The sequence below is a fragment of the Falco peregrinus genome, chromosome 1, assembly GCF_023634155.1.
Source record: "Falco peregrinus isolate bFalPer1 chromosome 1, bFalPer1.pri, whole genome shotgun sequence".
Classification (NCBI taxonomy): domain Eukaryota; kingdom Metazoa; phylum Chordata; class Aves; order Falconiformes; family Falconidae; genus Falco; species Falco peregrinus.
The window spans coordinates 89,234,861-89,257,603 of NC_073721.1; the positions used below are offsets into that span (position 1 = coordinate 89,234,861).

General features: G+C 43.3%; 1 long non-coding RNA gene across 1 annotated transcript; it reads right to left on the reverse strand.

Annotated features, from left to right (window-relative positions):
- Positions 1 to 1,906: 1,906 nt before the first annotated feature.
- LOC106112771 (uncharacterized) lies at positions 1,907 to 22,409 on the reverse strand. Its single transcript, XR_001227279.3, has 4 exons — positions 21,513 to 22,409; positions 8,058 to 20,127; positions 7,464 to 7,556; positions 1,907 to 4,351 (listed from the first exon to the last, which is right to left on the reverse strand). It is a non-coding gene; the product is annotated as an uncharacterized LOC106112771 (long non-coding RNA).
- Positions 22,410 to 22,743: the final 334 nt, after the last annotated feature.

Consider the following 22,743-nt stretch of genomic DNA (forward strand, 5'->3'; position numbering starts at 1 on the left):
AAACTGAGCATCATTTCCACATAGGTCCTGATCCCGATTCTTAATTTTGCCATCTCGATTTCAGTGAGAGTTTGTTGATTTAGATGTGGAAATCAGACCTGTGTCAGGTAATGTAGCTGCACCCAGGGGCCAGGAGGTGAGGGCTGAAATGCCAGACTGTGATGCTCTGCCCTGCATCAGTGAGCAGCTGTACCTGGCACAGCTCCGATGCCAAAGGTGCTATTCACCAGGGTGACTACTAGTAACCACTGACACTGTGGCAAAAGCCACAGACAAACACAATTAGGTTGCTATTATATTTGGACTACAAGCTCTGTCAACATATAGTGTTTAGGAGAATGGGCCTCTGATCCCTGATGCAACATAAATAAACAACAGGGATTACAGCTGGCTTTGAACATGCAGAACCGTGCTATTCAATACCATTAGCATCTGAAACAACTGGTGCCCATTGATAGCGCTTCCTCAAAGAAAAGCTTAGCAAGGCTGCCTGTCCTCCTTCAATAGATCCCAGGCAGCAGAATTAGCAGAATTACTTAGTGCTGTCAGAGGAGGGTGGCAGGTGAGTGACAAGGTCATTAAGGGAGCAGAGCCAGGGACTTTGCCTGCCTTTGCAGGGAGTTTACCCTGGTCAGTTTGTAACTCAATACAGGACCTCAGTATTTATGGCTCAGGGTGCAACAAAACATTTCTAAAAACAAAACCAAGTCTTTTGAGGCTGCAAAAGAGAGGAGCGGCTTGCTCATTCTGCCTTTTGCAAGGAACAACTGAGCCCCAGCTTCTGCAGATACATGTTTGCCTTTCCATGTGTTTGCCTTTCCATGTGTTTGCCTTTACTTCTGAAAGCAGCAGGAGCACGCACAGGGGGAAGGTAAACACGGCTGGAAGTCTTCACAGTAAACGAAGCCTCTGCTTCAGCTCTTACTGCAGCACCTTTCAGGCCAGATCCTCTGCTGGCAATGGAAACTGGACCAATTTGCAGCACTTGAAGTATTCACATTTTTGCTGTAGTTTAGATCAGTTTCCAGATAAACGTTTGCAGTTCTCCAAGGATATTACATTGGGTAACTACTGCTAGGAAGCAAGTGATTTTTTAAAAACGTAATGATTTCAGTGCCCATCAGACCTGCCAGCACTAAGGCATCAGAAGAATGACACCTCATGCTGTCCAGCTGCAGCAACAGGCAAACACACTTTTTAATGACAGCTTATGCAAACTGCTCAAGTTCTAGCCCTGTGCTGAAGGAGCAAAGCCAGGCTTCCCAAAGGAATCCTTCAAGCAAACAAATCCCCCTGTCCAGCCCCAGCTGTCAAAACAGGTCACCTATCAGTGTGGCATGTGTTATGATGCCATGAAATCATGGTTCTATGCAAATTCTTTACTGGAAATGCATACATCTGCAAGCTTTTATTTCTTCTCAGAAAGCATTAATTCACGCAGCAATCAGTGCAATATTAGCTTCATGTCATACCAGCTAGAAATTTATAAATGAAAGAAATAACTTGCTGATGTCATTTTTTGTCTTCACTCTGTGCCTTACACACTACATTGTGCCTTAGCATGTCGTAACTACAACAACCATTTCTGAGCAAGCTATTCTAGGGACAAAGATACAAGTATCACCTGCAATTAAAAGAAAAATAAGGAAATGACAGAGCTACAGTTCTGCTTAACACTAGTGAGTGTTTTATGGCTTATTTGAAAAAAAAAACCACCAACCCAAAAGCAAACCACAAAAATTCCCAAGACTGTGTCAGGGTGTTAGGTTACAAACTGCTATAGGAATAAATATTTGCATAGACATTGTTGAAGGAAAAATATTTTCTTTAACAGACATAGCACACTGACAGATTGAAAATATTAAATATGTTCAAAACATGCATATTTGCATTACCTTTTTGTTCTGAAATAAAAGGGCAATAATACTGCTGAAATGGGTTATCTCCTTGATTAAGTCTTAATTCAGAAAATCCGTGCTGGTATTCGTCTCCCTGCTTTGCCTGGATGTTTCGATCAACTGCAGGACAGCTTTGAAACACTCTCGCTTTGAAGCCCGGAGTTTATTTCTGGATCACCCCATGATCAGCGAATACAAGCCAAAATATAAGTTGTTCTGAATCTCAGATTTCCTGTTTGAAGATGAACGGCAGAAACTTTTACCCATCCTAAAGTTCTTCTTTGTTGCATTATCTGAAGAACTTCACTTCATCAAGCATCCTGTAGCTAAATGACACAAAGCTGACCTTTCTATTACATCATTATTTATTGTCCCTGACAAGTAGACCATATATGGACATGTTTCTGGAACCTAAAGAAGAAAAAAACCCCTTGCCATATAATTTTGAAGTAAAATACGTTGTCCTGGAGAGTTTTATTTACTCAAGGAGAAGGGAGGTCCATTTACTTTTCTTTTAGCTTCTGCTTGTTAAACAACGTGACCAAACATTACATGGGTAGTTACTGGTGTTTTAGAGTGGTTCGTGTGTTTTTAAGGCTGCAAGTTTGAGACTTCAGGATTCCAAAAGATGACAAAAGCAGCTGTGAACTTGTTCCAAGTAGTATTTGTAAGAGCTTACTAGTGGAAAAAAAGCTGCTCTTACACCATGTAAATGTGAACGACAGACTCCTCAAGGCCATAAACGTGAAATGGTAGCCACCTTCCCCACATGTGGCAGAGGGCAAGCTGGCCAAGGCAGAGATAGCACTGATCCAGGGGTGAGCTAGAAGAAAACAGTCAGGCACATACAGGAGAACTGACACTTGGATTAACTGGAACGTGGGGATAATAGTTTGGGAAGGTTTCTGTGTACTTGTCCAGCTAGTATGACAAATGAAGGGAAGCTATAATACACCATCACAATGATGCCTATGCTTTTTCCTTCAGTTCCTGCTTCACTATTTGCCATGGCAAAACATTGCATGTAAAAAGAATAAAACCTAGATTGCAATGGGTCTGGTTTACCTTTTGAGTACCTTGTTGATCCTCAGGCTAGCTGTACCCACCCTGTCAGTGCATAAACACTCCCATCTAAGGCTTAGCAAGAACAATCTTGAAAGGAACCAATTTAACAAGACCGCATCATCCACTAATATGTGATCCCTTGCAACTCACCTGCTTTGCTTGTAGTGTCTTTCAGGACCAGCGTCATTCCCTTTCCATGCTTGCTTCTCCATCCAACTTACTTCGGCACAACAGGATGGCCAGTACGTGACACGTCCCCCTTCCCTGCTGCCCACAAACCCATCTGCCCCTCATAACTAGTGCTAGGGCTATTGTTTTGTCCAAAGTTAAGGACATTCAGCAGTTACTGTGGCAGGTAAAGGAGCCTTGGATGTCATCACCAAGAGGGTGTGAAACTCTTATGCCCTTGACAACATGTCAGCCAACCCTCCACAACTTTTAAACAACACCCAGCACTTTTTTCCCCTATATTAACCAGCCTTGGCTTAAACACAGGAGTGAATATCTCACATATTTAACCCTTTTGCTTGCCTTTGTGGCAGTCTCTTATTCGATCCACACCCTTGGCACCCTTACAGCCTGCTTAATGTCCCACTGAACTCAAGGAAAAATGCCAATACTGTGATGCAGAGTCACACTTGGCAAAGGCAAGGGTGCCTATGTCTCCCAGGATGGACCACTTGATTAGAAAAAAAGATGTTGGGGCTCAAGGTCCCAGCAGCTATGAACATTGCAGGTGGTTCCCCATCAATTCACACCAAGCACACTGCAATTCCCTTCCCTCCCACATTCCTGGGTTTTCTTGCAAAGCCCTGTGCACCCCTTTGATACATTTGGAGATCCTATGAATGTTGCCACACCATTTTCTAATAAAAGCACAGGACTCTGCTTCAGAATACCTATTTTCAGATATCACTAGTTCTTCCTTTTGTCTTGAGTAAATCATGTAACTCCTGTGTGTCTCATTTTTTACATTAGTAAAGTGGGAATAATCAAATGCATTAAGTTCAGAGAAAAGTGCAAAATTCCTTGCAGATGGAAAGCCAACAAGAGTACTTATATGGATAGAGATTGCTGAATAAGACCTTGTTTAATTAGTATCTGTGAAATACTTTGTATCCTCAGAGGAAGACCTCATAGAAGTTTGAAATATTAATTACAGAAATGTTACTATACAGGAATGAAATCATACATTTGGGGGTTGAATTTTTTTCCCAATAAAACAATGTTGTGGCTTTATTACAACACACCCAAAGCATAATAATAACAATCATTATGTTTTATTAGCATTGCATCAGATTTGCTAATATTTCCCCTGGAGCACGCACAGTTATAGATCAGCATTTTCAGCTTAACCCCAAGACATTCCAAGAGATTACAAATGTCACCTGCAAAAATAAATAGATAAATTTACACTATTTTCTGGGACAGATACCAAACTCAGACGCTGCATATTAGATCTCTTTGCTTTTTCTTTAAATAGAAAATTATGGAAATAGCCAACTCATGATGATGGGGGAATCAGCTAGGATCTCATAAACAAGGTGCAATAAAGAGATTTGAATCTGAGAGAAGACAAAGAAGGATGACTGTATGAAAATAACATGTTTATGTTGCTTTTATTATCGCTGTTCATGCAAAATGAGCAGAAAGATTCACTTTAATCTTCGTGTTTCCTCAAAATAGCCAGCAGAAGTCAGGCTAGGAAAGCACATGTAACATTTCCATGATTGTTGGATTTGTTCAGAGTCTCTATTTCCATTAAGTAACCCTTCAGCCCTTACTAAGCCTTTCAGTTCTACTAAGCTACACAACTGAATCAGGCAACTGAGGCTGGTGAAAAAAAACAAAGTTCATTTGTGCATTCCAGGACACTGATGAGCTTGTTACAGGCTCATTTTGTGCAGAGCTGCCACAGATGTGCCATCACATGATGAAATGCAAGTGAAAATGGACATTAGCACAAACTATTATTTTTCATAGCCTATGACAACCAACAATGACTAACTCTACTGCATCCAAATGCTTGGCTCATGGGTGGGTGTTCTGAAAGGAGGGAAATACTGGTTAGTTGTGGCAGCAACAGTACCTGGACAGAAAGTCCTTATAATACTTTGCTACAGAACAGCATACTGCTTTGTGCACCAATTACCTGGAACTGTTCTCTTGTTACTTATATCTTGTTTGAACATTTTTTTTTTCCTGCAGAAAGACAACGACATGCTTTGTGTGGCATATTTCACTGAAATAGACCTAGGACACACATCTCTGTACTTTTTGTGATCATATTGCAGTGAGCAGAGCTTGGTGTTCAGTGTTGCCGTGCTGCGCTTCCATCAGACACTCCCAAAAACTAAGTGCAAACACCAGAACCAAAAGCAACTCTCCTGTGCCTCCTGCTACATAACTGATGTTCAAAAAACAAGACAATAGAAACTCCCACAGGGGAAGATGGTTTCCATTTCCTTTGCGAGAACTAATGATTGCTTTGGCCACAGTACCCTGAGAAAGGCAAGGAGCCAGAGGCACTTGTGTGGGAAAAGGTGGAGGATGTCACATGTGCCCAGGGGTAAGGACTAGAGTATACATTATTTCTTGCTGACTCTGCTGCCGGAATACTTCAGTGCTGGAAAGATATAGGTGTTTTGAAATCACTCTGCTAAGAACATAATCCCCCTTTCAGGAGGAATTTAACCCACCCTAATAGCTGCTGACCCACACCCCCGAGTCAGGGTGGACTTCGGCTCAGTGTATGACTTCCACCTCTGCACAGTGGCTCCCCACTGAAAATTTTTACCTTTCAGATACAGTCAAAATGCAATCCTCACTCCTCTGGAAATATAACATGAGCACAAAGGGAAACACCCAGTATCCGGGGTCCCAAGCCCTGTTTCAGGTATCTGATGACTCAGCCCAGATCTGCCCTGCCAGTGAGCTCTGGAAGAGCTTATAGCTACTGCCGTCACTGCCTCTCTGCAAATGTCATCATAAGGTCACATCCACTGACTCAAACTGAAAGAGGAATCAGTCAGAGGGAATGTGAAATGTTAATACGAAGTGAACACAACCCAAAGACTATATAAACAAATACGTGTTCCTTGGAGGAACAGGGGAAGCATGAACATTATCATTTAGTTACTCTTTGCTGTGCAAATATCATTTATATTATGTTATAATATATGTTGGTAAGAATTCTAATGAAAGACTTGTCTTTTTCTTGACCTTTACAAAACCCACAAAATTCAGAGATGTTGCTGCAAGCCCATTGCTCCAAGGCTCTTGCAAGGGAGAAGGAGAATGAGAATGGCAAGAGACACAGGCTGCTGTGAATAGCAAAAGTCCTGAGAAAAAGCAGTGATGGAAAAGTGACATCAATTTTGATGCAGAACAACCTTTCCAGAGTTTTTTCAAAGCAGTCTTTGGAAACATACAGCGGCCGTTTTCCTCTCCATTCAATCCCTTAGGCTAGTTTATAAACAGAGTCCCTTTTGATGCAGTTCTCTGGTACTCCCTAATTCCTTTAAGACTGATTTGTTTGTAACTGTGGTGCCTGCTGTATGCAATCAGACCTGCTGCATTGCTCTCCTTCCCTTCCCTCAATGACATGAGAACAGGCTTTCTAGATAAAAATCTGACTTTGCTTTATTATTGCCACAGATAAACAGACCTCAAAAAAACCAAAAGATGCCCCTACCTAAATTCAGAAGGTTGCAGAAATGTCATTGACTTTGAGTACAATGAAGTGCAAGGAATTACAACTTTCTTTATGCTTGGAGTTATACTAAGGCTATCAGGTGCCACCAGAGCAGCAAAGCGGCACAGGACCCTCCTGTGGACAGCCCAAGGGAGAAGTGGGGTTTTTTGGTTTTTGAGAGATGGGCTCCAGCCTGGCTTGGGATGAATGCCAAAGGCAGCCTCTGGCCACCCCCACTGGAACTGGGTTTGCTGCCATGGGGCTCAGAAACTCAAAGCAGGGGGACGAGCTGTCATGCACATTGACTCCTGCCATGCTACACTGGCCTACTCCCCTAGTGAGCTGGTCAGACCTGAGACATCATCAGCTGCTGTGCTGACAAGAGCAGCAGAAGAACCAGAATAGACTGTACTAAAGGGCACTGCACCATTATCTCTGTTTACCCAATGCTGGTTTTGCTGTGCGGTCAAATTCATATGTAATAAATACAATATCTGACCCCCTGATCAAATGAACTGTCCTTCATACTGCCCTGAGAAAGCTTTGTTGTTCTGCACTGACTGCTTTGAGCATGCATGAGAGAGAACCAGAGGTTTATGCCCCCTTTAAGTTCAAATCACAATGCAACAGGTTTGTTTTACAGGACTGACATTTAATTATTTGCCCTACATCTCTCAGGTTAAATTTAGAGCTAAATTTAGGACAAGTGTCTGGACAGAATGTCATGACACCAGTGTGTATCTGTTGCACAACATGCCATACGAATATGTAATGTTCAACTCAGTTATAAATAACAGTACACTTACCTAATTCAGCAGGCTTCTGGACTCTATCTACTGAGCTGGTAAGCAGGCAGTGCAATAATAAGAGTCACAAGTATACTGAGGGAAGAAACACAACTAAAAGCAAGAAGACAGAAAAAAATAATCTTTTTCCGCATTTTTTCTCTCTTTTTTTTTTTTTTAATCAAGTAGTAATTACTGTCCTATAGAAATACATGTATTACAGTCTAGATTATCTTAAAAATGGACAGGAATAGATAAAGTGGAATTGCGAAAAGAATTGTAGAATTTTTTTCCCACCGAAGTGAGAGATGTCTGATTCCTCAAGACCAGAGTTAAATGGCTGTCAAAACTCCCACCCTCAGCCTGGAAGAGGACAGATTCTTTCACATTGAAGAAGTAGCTTGCTAAATACATGACTCCTTCAGCCACAACAGGGCTAGATGAAAGCAGTCAGTGTGGCTGAGGCAGGGAGACCCACACCTCCAAACTAAGCATCGTTAGCTTCCTGAGCTGTGTTTGGTGATCATAGCTCCAGGGAAAACCTGAGTACAGGAAAAAACCAACTGTTACACAAGTGTCAAAACCACAAAGTGAGATGGAAAATCTGTTTAACACCTTTACGGTAAGATGAGAACAAGCACGACAGCAGAGATGAAGGCTGGAGTAAAAAGCTGAAATTCAGCTCTTGATGTTACTGAGAGCTGTGATAATAAACAGGATGTGTTTTCTCCATTTGAGCTTCTGCAATGCTTCTGTCCTTTGGCATTCATCTAGACCCACTTGTGGAGTGTTTTCACCAGGCCTTGGATGGTGAGGCTGTAGGCACTCTGGCCACGGCTGGGTGATGGCCATCAATGCCAAGCTCTCCTCTGCTGCCAGGAGCTGGCAGCCTCTGTGGCTCTTTGCTGCAGAAACATCCTTGTAGGTCCCCAGCTGGTGCAGAGTCCCTGTCCACCTGTGTTCCTGGAGCTACAGCCTGGCAGAGGGAACGTCACTGGGATGAGACAGACAATGGTGAATGCTGCTGGCCATCAGATGGAGGGGCCAACAGCTGCAATGTGTGAATCAGCTTGGTATCAGGGCGCACTGAGAGCACCAAGGCAGCATGCAGTGCTGCCGAGCAAGCCCTGGGGGAGTGTGGGGAACTGACATTGCTGTGGCAGCTATGCAAAGAGAAGGGTTTTTTTCAAGGCATTAGAAATGGGATGCAAACAGCTCCCTGGGTCCCTAAGATAAAGATGATCCAGCCCAAGTGGAGGGGGCTGGTACCTGACAGTTGCCCAGTATCTGATGGGAGCACATGCAAGCTCAGCCTGGGTGTGGGGGAGGGTGATCTGTCACATCATGGGCTACAGTGGGTACTGCCTGGTCCTCTCAGCAAAAAAAATCTCACCCTTAGGTGGGACAGTCTTCTGGGACCTGAGTGAGGCACATTACCATGTCAGTGTAGGGACACCTATGCATCCACTTTGTGCTTGCTCTCCAGATACCAAAGCACTTTGCTATGAGGGCATGCCAGCACAACACCCTTCAAAAGTGCTGAAATCATGTTTAGCATTTTTTCCTTTAATGCGTGATTTCCTATTGACCTGAGATTGTGAGACAAGCTTAAACTTCTTAAGCTACTCACAGTATATATGAATGTAGGTGGGTGCATGCAGAGTGTCAAAGATATTTTTATTGAAATGCTGCAAAGATTGAGTCATTTCTTGGTTGGCACATTTTATTTTTCATGAAAGTGGTTTTGCTTTCTCTGCTGCAATTGCACATCCTGTCTGTCACATTCATTGTGGTCACAGTTTTGTATCATTGGTTAATCTCTGATAACAACCTTAGTTTCTGTTGTTTAGTACCTAAAAATCAATCGGGCCAGTGGTCAGCTTAAGCAGACCACATAGGCTGACTCCGACAGTGGTGGTTTAGGAGCATTTGCAAGAAACTTCTGTCAGGATAAATAGTTCCACGCAGAGACATCCTGCAAGCTCATGAAGACTGGTTTAAATCTTCAAAACTTGGCACTTTGCAACCTAACCAAATACTATTCTGATTATTTATTCCTCAACAGTCCCATTTTCATGTAACACTGAACCCAAATTTGAATCTTGCTAAATTCTTTATCTCCATGACATTTTGAAGCAATGAGTCCCAGAGCCACAAATAGCACATTTCTGTGCTATTGTTGTCAGACTCCTGACAACCTCTTGCTGTGCAGCAGCAGAGACCCACATGTGGCTTTGAACACCAGCAGCAAGGACCTCCATCCCCATGGATGCTGGCACTGTGAGCCAGGCACTAGGGGAAAGCAAGGCTGCACGCACCAGCCTAGATTTTGACACACTGAGTCACACAGAAAGGACATCGAGGCATGCTGTGAACACCGAGTTCAGGTTGTGCAGGGAACTGTGGTTAGCTTTAAAACATAGTCAAAGAAAAAAAAATCCCAGACCTCGTATATGCATCAAGACTTCACTTCTGCAGGCAGCTCCTCTCAGTGAACGTGGCAGCACACTCATGGGCAGCCTGTGCAGCACAGGGCACCAGCAGAGCTGTAGACACCTTCGTGTCTGGCAAGAGCCAAAACACTCCCCTCAGAAAAAAGGTGATTGATAATGTAAATTTTCACCAGTGTTAAGAAAAGTCTCTGGCTATTGGTTCACTGCTCAGGATGTGAATAGGAATGGAGTGTTTCATAATAATTTTATTAATAATTTTATTTTTTTAGAAGGAGAAGAAAAAAGATTTACCAGAAACCACTGGAGTAATTGGAGGATGCTGCCTTCATCACTGATTTTTGTAACCACAATCTGTACCACATGTTTGGCCTCAGGATCAGTTTGTTTCTGCTCTGCATCACATATGTATAACAAAGCATGGGAACTAATATTCATTTAGTGCTGTGCTTGGTTATATTGGTTCAGTACAAGAGAAGCTGATGGAGTCACACTGGAGTAAGTGAGGACAAAACAATCAGTCAAAACTCACTCAGGTCTCATAACACACATAAATATGCAGAGAAAGAATAGATCAACCAGGCATTACCAACCTTTTCTTTCCCTAGTGTAACTGTACTTTATCATTTATGACAAAGTACTATCATCGCTTCTGACCCTTCTGTCATGCAAAACACACACGTGAATAAGCAGTCACTCTCTCTCGGCACATATATGTGCACATGTACAGATATCTTACTGGAGATCTGCTCTACTTGAGTGAAGAGGGTGAAGTCCTGTACCTGAGATATCCACTACAGGTACAAATCAGTGTGGCAAGAGGGTAGCTGGGCAAAATACTGCAGAAGGTGCAGGCTTTCTCCAGCTTTCTTCCAATAAAGAATTCCTTCATGTAGCTACAAGTCTGCTTCTACCTGCTTTCCATCCATCCTTAAGTTCTTCATTCAAGCTACAAACCTGACAGACTGGGCCAGACAATTCAGTCTTTTGCATTTATTTATGCAAAGAATGAGCTGATATTCAGCCACTAGAAATCAGTATATCCCTGTTTATTTCAGTGGAACTGTAATTACTTGTTTCCAAAGTAGGTGCAGCTCAGTCCAGGGAGCACTAGAAGCACTTCGGGGAGAGGCGTGTATGATCCATCATGAGATTTTAAAAATTGTGTATCAGATCTGTGAAACAATGTGGCATGCAAATGGCATACACTGACTTGCCATATGACGTTCGCATGACACATTAACACTTTTCCTTTTTTTGAGCTCCAGGGTGATAGCTTATGTCTGGTAAGAAACAAACAGTAAGACTTCAGGCTCATTGGAGAGGAGTGAAAAGCTCTCTGCTGATGCCATATGGCTCAGGGTAACTTTCGGACAACCACAGCTGCAAATAGACCTGGAAAGGACCTGATGATGTACTTGTGCACAGAATCCACCACTGTCTGAGCACAGCATCAATGAAATATAAAAAAGAGGCGCTCATTATGCAGATGGTTAGGCTGACTTGGAGCAAGCAGAAAAAAAAGTTTCTCTGGTTTGTCTTAGGAAGTATATGTCTTCAACATTGTGGGTGGACAGGTCGGAGTTCTGTACTGGCTAAGCATCCTCAGGGAAAAGTCATAATACAAATTAGCAGCACAATATTCATAGTAGCAGAAAACCAAAATAAATTACATAAAAAGAAAGCTAAAATTACATATAACTAAAATGGCATAATCCAGATATAAGCATGGGTCTGTACCTCTTTTGCTTATTCTGTAAAGTAAGAACACACTTCACTGTGCAAATCAAACCTCTTCGCTGAGAGGACTGTAGTTTGGAGGAAGATAAAAAAGATAATATTTGTCTGTCTCTGCATGTGCTGCAGTAGATGTGCACACACACACACAGAGATACAAAGAAAGGACTGGGAACTGTGTGTGAAAAAGGACAGCACCAAGTAAGTCAAAAAGCTTCTGAAAAATAAAAGAAATCTAACCCTGTAACCCTTCAATTCTGTTTGCATCATTTGCACTTGGAGGCTTCCTGGGAATAGATTGTATTGAATTTGTTACAATTGATTTTGAAGCTTTCAGGCTGAAATTTTCTCCAAGGTGTTATGCATGGCAAGGAAGGGACATTTACCCAGGTAAGGGTGTTAACATGACTTGTCAGGTCTCTGCATAGCGGCATGCAGAAGAAATATTTGCCAAGGCAAGCCTCGAGGCCCATGATCACCTGCCTCACCATGGCCAAGGCTGCCAGGGGAACAGGGGCTGCAGCCATGGCTGGGAACGCCACTCCCCACAGGTCCCCCTCTGCTCAGTGGAGGTTGACAGCAGATTCGCATCCATCTAGAAATTTATATTGCTCCAAATCATAGTTTGGTACAAATAAGACAAAGGCAGCTGGGTTGTGTTGAAGCAGGCAGAGGCTGTTAAAAACTTTTCCCCCCAGCTCTGTTCCATCCTTTTGCAGAAGTCATCAAAATACGTGTGACTTAGTACATAGAGAACTTGCATGTTGAGAAAGATTCCTGCTGTGCTTCCAACCCATCATGAGAAACTGGGGGTCCCCAGCAATCTCAAATGAGGCATTTGCTGCAGCTGCAGAACAGCAAAAGTCAGCCTAACTTGTTTTGCTGACCCAGTTGGGTCAGTGCAGGTAGGTGACTTCAAATCCCACCATACTCTTGAATATAAAAGAAGAAAACTTTATGGGGAACATGGTGGTTGGAGAATCTCAGAAATAGCAGTGTTTTAATGAATTTAGGATAAAAAGGAAGAATAATTGAGTAGTAACTTTTCTGTACACATAAAACAGCTCTATCTGTAAACTAAGTGCTGTGCATTTAAAGGTGTCATCCCAGAAAATAAAAACAAACTGGGACGATCTCAGTAGGCACTGCCTGAATTTAAATTAGTCATGCAACATGGGGAAGGGAGACTGTAGAAGGCAGTGAGATGATTCATCATTGCAAAATCAGAATTTATAACAGATAATATGGCGTCAATAAAAATAAAAAGACAGAACACCACCATGCATAATATGACACATATGTGCACAACTGGTTCATTCAGCCCCAGAAAAGCCTAGGACAGATCTGAGAAACTAAGTATGTGCAGCTGCTGCTCACACGTGAGTCCATGTAATCTATCCCTCAACTGTAATGTGCCCACCACCGTGGTATCTATTTACATACTGCAGAGCTCTGACACATACATACGTTGACCTGCTTTACCTGAACTGCCACTCAAACCTACTTGATCAGCTGTCTATGTCTAGCTGACTTGCCCCATCAGCCTTCTCAAAATGGTGCAAAAGATCCAAGGGCACAGTCCTTCCTATGGGTGTTGGCAGCATTTCTTTCCAATAAAGCATATCTTCAGAAGGATCAGCCACATACCAGACATGCCCATTAGTTTCGCCCATTTCAAGACCATTCTTCTGCAGCTTGCCCTTAAAGATCTCCACCTCCTGTAAAAAAAGACTCTAGACTTCCAAAACTTATAACCATAAACAAATCAAATGCATAATATCACTTAAGGCATTTTGTATGGGACTAATCCTGGAAGAGAAGCCTCATTTTTCACCCCATACCCACCATGCTTATTGCGTGCCCAGTGGAAAATCAGTAGCTGGGACCATATCTCATTTTCTCATTTGTAAAACCTATGAGAACAGGTACTTTCTCCAAGATTTCAACAGTTGTGTCCACTGAAACAATCTCTGCAGAGGTGTCAGGACAAACATTTCATCTGAAGAAAATCCTCAGGAGCTGTTTAGCATCCATCCATCCAGAAGGATCCATCCCAGAGACCATCATGCTCTGAATCATACTGATAAATATATATCAGTCTTGCCTATCAGGATCTGGGCTTGCAGATTTATAAAATTTCAAATCTTCAGCGTTAAACATTGATGTTAAACTTAAAACAGAAATGCAATACAAAGGCTGTCATGCTGGTAATTTCTAGGTTGAATTTTCCTGTTGGAAAACCTGCCTGCCTCCTGAATCCTTTCTCCGTTGTGCAATATGATGCAAAGTGACTGCTGCCTGGCCCCTGAGTGCAGTGCTAAAGCATAATCTTTGCACCAGCTTGTCAAGAAGCTGAACAGGTCTGTTTTATGTTCCCCCAGTCTGTATTTAGTCCACTTTGTCCTCATAAGGAGCCCTGCTCATACAGATACATATATTTATAAAAACACCCATTCATTTTGTACGTAGAAGATTTCAAAGTACAATCGTCTCTGTAAACACTGTGACCAAAACCCCTTTGGGGTTGCCAGACCAATGACAGAAACTCTTTTCTTTGTCTTAACTCAACCCTTTCTCATCTTTGCTATCATGCACTGCTGAGCAGAGCCGTGTCATTATATGCCATGGCAGCGCACCACATATCCTTACTATTATCAGGCTTAAGAAACATATTAGGGAAAAGATCGTATCACTGCAAGCTGGTATTTCTCATACAAGGTCTGATTCAAAAAGCAAATTCTTGATCTTTGTTAACATGCAGTGTACCCTTTCTTTAAAAAGCAAAATCTAATAAAATACATCAGGTTTCTTATTACATTTTCGTTTAACTTAATATTAACCTGAAAGAAATGTTGAAATCATGAAAATGACAGACAGAAGTGACCTTGCTTCATAAAATATAATTTTCCAAGTAGTGTAATTGTTTTTGAAACCAATCAAGCTGAGTAAAAATCAGAATATTAAACTTCCCTTGTCATCAGTCCATAAATTTTTAAAGAACTTTTCAAACCATCACTGCATTTAGTATGCTACGGACAAATCTATTGGAGACAAGATGCATCCTGCCCTCAGCTCTTCTAACTCCCCTGATTATAACACCAATGAATACAACTGGTTCCCTTTCAACATACATCAGCTTCACCGAGCTTATGAATTGGCCAAAGAAATAAACAGTTGTGCCTCAAAAGAAAATCACTAACCAGGAATATTATCAAAAGATATCTGATGAAAGTTGTTGGCTGGTCAATCTTTGCTGGCAAATAAGCAATGCTAATTTTTTGAAAACATCTCAATTGAGAAATTTTCTGGCTGATGCAAACACCTTGTCCTACATTGGTGGTGTTACCTGCCAGCAGAGAGAGTCCAAGTCTGGAGTGAAGATAACCAAGGCAAGCTAAAAATGTGCCCTGCATGGTCTAGGGGATAGACAGCATCATCAGTACTAACATATGGTCAGTCCCTTCCTCTGGTCCCCAGGGGAGGGGGGAAGAAATGGTTATGTCCAGCCCTCTCTGAGAGACGAGGGATGGGTCTTGCTCTCCTTGCTCTCATAGTGCAGGTATAAAGCCAGAAAGACTTACAGTCCTGCATGCCACTCAGCTTTTCTGCATATCCTTGGGTAACTGTTCTTTAACAGCTCTACACAGAGAAGGTCAGAACATTATGGACTCTTTTCTAAGGGCAAAACACCTCCTGAAGTCAAAGGCCATTTCACCATGTACAGGCAAGAGAACACCAAGTAAGAAACCCATGCTTTGGGTGATGCTTTGGTTCCTTTGATTATTGTGTATTTTTCCAGAGAAGAAGAAGACAGGTGTCACTCACGTCCCCAACATCTATGAGGTTGGATAAATCTCTTTGCCTATTCTTGTGTATGTCAGAGAATCTCAGGGAATGGCATTCTCTCCTTAAATCAAAGCAAACCCTTAACTCTGCCCTCAGTGGACAGTGCATGTGTCAGCTAAGCTCACCCCAGGTGTTTTCAGCTATTTCTGTTATCGTTTGGATCCAAGTTTGGGCCCCTAGAGAAGGGAGTGCATGGCACTCTGTTCTTCAGGAAAATTACCTTAGTGCGGTGTATCGACAGCCGAGGTGAGGTGGTGTCGTGAGTGCAGGAAGCCAAGCATACGGTAGATTCAAAGGGTCTATTCAAATTTGAGCTGCACCACATTATTATACAGGGGCTTCCCTCAGACAAAATTATGCATCAGAAAAATTATGCATCTTTTTATACATACAATAACCCAAAAGCATTTATTCATTTTCAGAAAAAGGTAAAAATCAGGAGTGCAACCAAAGAAAAGACATATAATGTATTAAGGAAATAAATCTTAATACCAAGTCTTCAACAATAGCATCTGTAGTTATGCACAGCTCCTGCTTGGTTCATGACATGTTTCAAGTCCTACCTCATGCACTTTCTTCTCCGTGCAGAAAGCGGGACATGCCTTGGCACCTGCCCAGCTTCTCTGGCCAGATTTGTCCTGTGTATCTGTAGGCACTGAGTGATGCTCCACCATCTTACCACCTTACGCTCCCCTGAATCATGAGCAAGAGATATGGTACCTCCTTGGGCATTGCAGAGCTTGGGCGGGCTGCACTGGCTTTAGCAGGGGGTTGGACTAGAAGGTCTCCAGAGGTCCCTTCCAACCCTGACCATTCTGTGATTCTGTGACCTCTCAGGCTGTTTATTTTTGTTCATCAGCTTCAGAGTTGGTTAATATTCTAACTTTAGCACCTCCTCAACATGCCTAGAGATAACCAGGATGCCCTCTACCCTGTTAAAAGCCCCACACAAGGTTAGATCTTTCTGGAGGTTAGGCCCATATCTAGCAAGTTCATCCCACACTGGCCAGCGTGTGACAATTTACTATTCATTTAAACCAATGTGCACCAAAACCAGCATAAAGACAGCACTGAGTGAGGCTTGGCTACGGCCTGGGCATTTCCCAGCTTGACCTAGTCAGCTCCATGGATGTCAGAGACTCCGAGGGCTGCTCAGACCCACGTGGCAGTGTCCCACCAGCCTCACTGGTCATAATGGTACAAGTACAGCCCAGCCCACCACCGTCCCCTTTGCTGCTGCTTAGCTGCATGCCTGATCAAAGGGTTTCTTGCCACTGTATGCCTTTGGGTGCTGTGGCAGGATGGGACCTTGGGTCATGGTGGCTCCTAGCATGGCCAAACAAAGTCTCATAGTTTACTTTGACAAAATGGGAACTTCTTAAACTGTTGCACTCCTGCTTAGGTTTGGGGTCACCACATAAAGTGTATGCATGTACTATGAGGGTGAGAGGGTGGAATCTGACATTTTGGCCAGCTTTAGGACAAAGAGTTATTGTACTCTGACCTGGCGTTATGCAAGCACAAGAGGATTTGCTATGTGTCTTTACTGACTTGCAAAGCCAGTTCTGTTGGTTGGGCCCCAGCAAGACGCTGGAAAGCAGTGCCAACACGCTCCAGAAGACTCCACTTCTAAAGAGAGGTCAAAGTCAATCATGTCACAGCAGAGCTTGTTGCCAAGAGGCAAGAAATTAAAGTGAGGATGGAAGCTGTGTCCCAGCGGAGAGCAGAGCTGGCCGCCAAGCACAAGATGTAAGCATCCTTCTCACTCTGTGCTAGGAGAGCCCTGGCATCAGGGCTTAGTCTTGCTTCATCCCTCAGTGACTCTCTTCTGGCTGTTCACAGGGAGCATTTGCACATTCAAACACATTGCAATCGGTAGGAAATTTAAGCAACAGGCATAGTCCATTGGAGAAAGGCTTGACACTACAGTGTGCTCACTGCCTCCTTCCCTTTCTCACAAGTGCACATCCCTCATGCAGTGGCAGGAGTGACTTTCACATCTTACCATGACCTGTGAGTCACTGCTGCAGCCTGCATAGACTGAAGCCTGGGTCTTTGCTTGTGCTGTAAAATATTTTGACTTGGGTTCAGCAATGACACTGGGGGCAGTTACTGGGGACATGAGTGTCTTATCCCACGCTCCATTCCTAGTGTGGACACTTCAGTTGCTTGGGACTTGATCTGCTGGGAGCTAATAAATCTACCCAGGACACTGCGTAATCCAGCAGTTTACCATGTCCCTAAATGGAGAGCTTCATCCACCTGTTAAATGCATCATTTCGTTTCTTTTGTGCCTGAACAGGAATCAAACTCTAAAGTTTGTTATGTTTTTAAGGCTAATGGTGTGAAGAGAAAACGAGCAATCCAAACTACCAAGCAGAAGTAGAGTTAAATGAAATGACTGAGAGAAAAATAAACTGGTAGCAGAGATTGAAAAATTGAGTCAGGTAAGGGCTAAGTTCCCCCTGCCACAATATCAGATTGTGTAACACAGGGCTGCCTCTGTCTGCACACGCTCTCATCCAACTCCATGCATCTCCACTATTCCAATGATTCACTTAATAAAACAAATTAGCAAGATAGCACAGTATTGGTAATAGAAGCAAGGCACTAAAAGGGACCTATTGCATCTTCAGGCCTCGTCCCTTGCTATTGTTAGTAAGCATTATGTACAATCCTTCTTCAGAGTATAATAAGACCCATCAAAAAATGAGCAAGGAAATCTGGGCTAGACACAGTAAGGGGCTGCAAGAACTGCTGAGCTGGGCAGTGCAAATCCTGATTTATAGCCAAAGGGGACTTGAGATTTGGGAGCTCACGTTCCTTCTGCAGTCAGTGGGGATTAACCCCTGTTATCTACCCTGGTTGTCGGCAAGAAGCTGTGCAAACATGTGGGTAGTGGAGCGCTGCCTCCCCCTCCTCTAGTCATGTTTGAAATATGGCTCTCAATGAATATTACTAGAGGCTTGGACCTCACAGACTGATGCAGCCTCACAGTGAGGGGCCCTCCACGTTTAACCCCTAGGACATCAGCTGGTGGTCAGCCGCATCTGCTGGGACTCAGGTATGAGCAAAAGCATGAAGCTGCTCAGCGTGTGGAGACGCAGAGCTTGCAGCTCCCTGGAGACTCTCAATGCCTATGGGAAAGTGCTACGTGATTTAGGCACCTCCAGCATTCGAGGGCTTTCAAGAGGCTGTAGCCTGCAATGGCAGCATGCAAAGGGACAGTGTCCAGCGTGGCTCTAGCCCCAGCTCCCATTACACCCAGTGATGCATTGCTCAAGACCTCTCTCCTCTGATTACAAACTTTCTTGTAATTGACTCATGACCCTTTATTTCTTTTGCTGCCAGCTCTGTCCTTTAGCTTAAGTGGCTCTTCATTCTCCCCCGTGTTATGCCCTTGCTTTATTTATAGAAAGCACTGGTATCCACTCTGGGATACTTTCTCGCCAATGTTAAGCCAGCCAAGTCCCCCTTCTCCCAGACCGGCTCCCAGTGCCCCTGCTCTGCTCAGCTCTTCCTGGCTGCACCTGTCTAGTCTGAGGTTGCCTTTCATGAACAGTGCACACAGTATTTGGGAGTAGATCTCGTTAATGTCTAGTACCACAGGATGTTAGTACTTGCTATTATTAAGTATTATAATTATTAGCATTCTTCTTATTTCAGGATGCAATTGGGAGGCTGAACTGTCAGAATTGTCAGATTTCCACCTCAAAGGACAGTTGCTTTTATATACTTCTCCAACATTATTGAAATCTTCTTCATGTGGCATAACACAATTGAAAGCTCCTTTCACACCAAAGGGTCCCTTTAACACGAAAAGATCCCGTTAACAGCAAAGGATCCCTTTAACAATATACTTCATTCTCACTGTTTGTACTAACCCTTCTAAAATAGTCTTGGGTATTTCTTCATTTTCTTTGCAGGCAGCAAAAGCTTGAGAGGAAAGTTGCTAAATACAAAGTACATACAGATTTCGTACTCAAAACCAGTGACAAATTGCCTGACAGCAAGTGCTGCTCTGCGGCACCTGCTGGGTCTTTCTCTGTAGTAACAGCAACTGTCGTCGTCTCCCTTTGCTCCTGAGCTGTGGTCGGGTAAATGCAGTCGCCAGCAATACCAGCTGTGCAGAGAGGTGTGCTTGGGTCTAGCTGGCAGCTGGTGGCATGAACAGCAGGGAGCAAGACAGACCCATGTCCCTGGGGTTGAGCCTGTGCGCCCGGGCAGCACTTTTAAGCTGTAGGTAGAGGGCAAGGGAGCCAGATCCCTTCTATAATAGCTGCAGCCCAGTTTGACCATGGGATCTGCATAGCCTTCTGGCTGGGAACTAGGAGCACACTCTTCTGCAGCTGATAGCAGCACAAGGGACAGAAACACTCAACTTACCAATACAGCTGTGCTTGGGAAGAAAGTAAGTCAGGACTGCATAGTGCAACTTAGCAGCATCACAGCAATTAATTGATGATGTCCTTTTGGGAACTGGGTTAGGCCAAGGTGACATGAAGTCACTGAAAGGATTCACAATGTGTTTCATTTCTACCTTGCTGAGCTTGTCTGCTATTGAAGGTGGGGTCAAACCCATGCCTCTTGCATTGGGAGCTCTTAGACTTGCAGACTCCATCTGTGTACTGCAGTCAGCAGGGCTGCTGTGCCTGAGGAAGAAAGCAGTGATGCTTGGATGGCTTCATCACACTATCATTGCAAGCACAAACTGGACTGAAAGTGGCTACGAACACCCTAAGCCTCCTGACCCCATTGCTTCCCATTTCCGTCGCTGGCTGTCAGCTCTGTTGTACTTCTGGCTCCACACAACCATACAACACTTGGGTAAAGCCAGCCTGAAGAAACCTGCCTGGACAAATTGCAGCTCATTGGGCATGCTTAGCACTTTTCTCAGACCACACAGACACATCCTTGGCCCCCAGGAGTTAGGTTTTGACCATGGTTGGATTTCTCCCTCCAGGCAACTGTGGACCTTGCCCTAAAACGGCTTCAGAGCTCATGCTTGCCTGGGAGCATTGTGGATGGGAGACAGCTCTGAACTGCTTCCACCCTTTTGTGAGTGACACAATCTGGTTTTCTCCACTTATTTATTGGAGGATTAGAGTTGCAGTAGAAGAGGTTCCAGACTGTTTCATAGCTCAATGTTTTTCAGAAAATTGGTTGTGACCCCTGCGGCCCCATGCAAGGCAACCAAGATGGTTGTGATATGTTGAAACATTTATTACACTATAAAATGAATACAGTCCTGCTCCCTATCCACCTCTACCCCTGCCCCCCCCCCCCCCCCCCCCTTTCTAAGGTCAACTGTGCTCTATCAGCTTCTCCAAACAAGCAAGTCAGTCCAACAAGCTTTGATATTTTTTTCTCTTGCTTTTATAACAAATATACTGGGGTCAAGGGAATATTTGTGTTAGAATGAGAGGGGCCACCACCCAGTGGAGGCTGTTAAACATAGATCCAGCTTGCAGAAAGCTCATTTGGTATCAACAAACCCATTTGTGTTTCCATGATGTATTTAAACACTTAGGTGATGTTCTTTTAAGTAAATTCACTGATGTGTTGTTTACATACAGGTAAAGGAACCTGCCTACCGTTACCAAACTCTCTAATTCTGCTGTTACACATATCTTACAGAAGATGCATTAAATGCACTTTCTGAAATGCATCTTAAATCCTACCTGAATCCTTTCAAGCTTTCCAGGTCTTTGGGTTTTCAGTCCAGTCTCAGTCTGAAGTGATAATTCTGCACCAAAAGGTTTATCAGCAAGAGCTATTTAACACCAAGTCAGGTGTTAAGCCTATAAATAGTTTGTCTTGGCAACATTTAGACCTTGAGCTATGAAAAGTCACTGGCTTGTTTTCACTATGAGGTCAAGTCTGTTTGAAGGAATAGTGTGTTTAAAGGACACAGAAATCCCCATGCAGACTTAAAAAAAAAACAACCAACAACCAAAACCAGCAAAACAAACAAAAAAAAAAAGCCCCCAAATCAAACCAAACCAAACAGATTCTCTTAAAAAACCATTTCACTTACTCGTGTGAAGTCTCACAGTGGATTAATTTCCTTGTTGGGTCACTACAGACTCTGGCTGTATTCATATTCCATTCACGGAGCAACACCTTACTTGGTGAAGAGTCTTCCTCCTTTCCATCCTTATCACCATATTTTCCAGAAATCAGATTCCCCGGGATTAGAAGCTTAAAGCCCTCAGTAGTAGACGTATGAAGTCCAATACACTTCCCTGACAAAACCTTGAAATGAAACCAGTTCAGCCTCCTTGTTTTCTTACCTTTCCACACTCTTGGAGTAAAACAGGGTTGTTCGCTTTTGTCAGACATCCACCAGCACAGGCACTTCACATCACTTTCTCACACCTCAGACTACCTGAAGTTTTGGACTCAACAGATTAAACAGTGGTCTCCACCGTTCAAGCAGGGGTGGGGAAGGAGGCACGGTGTGGCTTTTTCTTAAGAAGTCTGTTTCAAGCCTTTTCAAAGTTGCAGGGAAACAACCTGAAAATGTGAAACTCCCACATTTAAAAACTGGCAAGCACGAAGAACTGCCATTTTCTATTTTTGGAATTTGTGATTGTGGAGATGACCTCCAGATGAGAAATCTGAGTGCTGAGATATGAATGTTCCTAACTCGTCAACTTGAATCAATTCCCAGGAGTGCTAGACACACTCCCCAGCAGTGAGATTAGGCTGTTATGCAGAGGTCCTGGTCCTTCGTGGATTTTGGAAGGTGCAGGCACTTCCTCAGAGGTCCATGAGCAGTCAGAACAACCCATCCTGCAGGAAGAAATCTGCGCATCAGCAGGATTTGGCTCCTACCATGCAAAGAAAAGACAATAAGGTATATGTGATAGATGATAGGTAGCACCTCTGTCTACTTTGTGGTTCATTTCCCTTGTGCCCTTCTAGCGATTATTTGGAATACGGTGAGAGCTATCAATAGGAAGCACGAGGCTCTCAGCTACAAACCAGAACTTGATAACGAATTTAGCCATCCTGTCAGATGACTACAATTAAAACCAGCATGACCTTGAAGCCTTGCTATAGGAACATGATACCATAAAAACTGTAATGTTACTAAGCATGTTATTTATGGTTTATAGGGTGGTATTTAGGTCAACAGAGTCATGCCACCTAAAAATCAAATTCTTTGTGGTGCTGACTGTCATCTTTTGGGCCCAGACTCACATATAACAGCTGAAAAGGGGGACATTTCTCCAGTTATTGCTGACTGTAAATATAAAATTTAT